At 39.6% G+C, this 1,098-nt stretch overlaps 1 non-coding gene across 1 annotated transcript; it reads left to right on the top strand.

The window, feature by feature from the left end:
- Nucleotides 1-513: 513 nt before the first annotated feature.
- Nucleotides 514-617, top strand: LOC127746098 (small nucleolar RNA R71). Its single transcript, XR_008007718.1, has one exon. It is a non-coding gene; the product is annotated as a small nucleolar RNA R71 (small nucleolar RNA).
- Nucleotides 618-1,098: the final 481 nt, after the last annotated feature.

Here is a 1,098-nt window from a genome sequence, read left to right as displayed (position 1 = left end):
CTTGCTATTGCTCAGCCTATTGCGTCCACCATTGTTAAAGCCTTGTTGAAGCTGTTGTTGATCCTTCCATGAGAAAATTGGATGATTTCTCCATGATGAATTATAGGTGTTTTCATAAGGTTCACCCATGTAATTAACCTCTGCCATTGCAGGGTTCTCAGGATCATAAGCTTCTTCAGAAGCTGCCTCTTTAGTACAGTTGGATGCATTTTGCCATCCATTCAGACTTTGAGAGATCATGTTGACTTGCTGAGTCAACACTTTGTTCTGAGCCAATATGGCATTCAGAGCATCAATTCAAGAACTCCCTTCCTCTGAGGCGTCCCACTATTCACGGAATTCCTCTCAGAAGTGTACATGAATTGGTTATTTGCAACCATGTCAATAAGTTCTTGAGCCTCTTCAGGCGTTTTCTTTAGGTGAATAGATCCACCTGCAGAATGGTCCAATGACATCTTGGAAAATTCAGATAGACCATAATAGAATATATCTAATATGATCCATTCTGAAAACATGTCAGAAGGACACTTTTTGGTCATCTTCTTGTATCTTTCCCAAGCTTCATAGAGGGATTCACCATCTTTTTGTTTGAAGGTCTGAACATCCACTCTAAGCTTTCTCAGCTTTTGAGGAGGAAAGAACTTAGCCAAAATGGTCGTGACCAGCTTATCCCAGGAGTCCAGGCTATCTTTAGGTTGTTGGTGGATGAAATTGTGATTCGTACTCTTTGTACTTGTATGAAATTTAATTCGAGATAATAGCTCTTTACTATGTGTGGTCACAACTCCGTTCAACTAACCAGCAAGTGTATTGGGTCGTCCAAGTAATAAACCTTACGTGAGTAAGGGTCGATCCCACAACGATTGTTGGTATGAAGCAAGCTATGGTCATCTTGTAAATCTCAGTCAGGCGGATAGTAATTGATTATGGATTTTCGAGAATTAATAAATAATAAACATAAAATAAAGATAAAGTTACTCATGTAATCCAATGATGGGGATTTCAGATAGGCGTATGGAGATGCTGTGCTCCTCCTGAATCTCTGCTTTCCTACTGCTTTTATCCAATTTTATCACTCCCTTCTATGGCAAGCTGTAT

Source organism: Arachis duranensis, chromosome 3 (genome assembly GCF_000817695.3).
Source record: "Arachis duranensis cultivar V14167 chromosome 3, aradu.V14167.gnm2.J7QH, whole genome shotgun sequence".
Lineage (NCBI taxonomy): Eukaryota > Viridiplantae > Streptophyta > Magnoliopsida > Fabales > Fabaceae > Arachis > Arachis duranensis.
The sequence above is the reverse complement of the archived record's forward strand: the minus strand, read 5'-3'. Positions and strand labels throughout refer to the sequence as shown.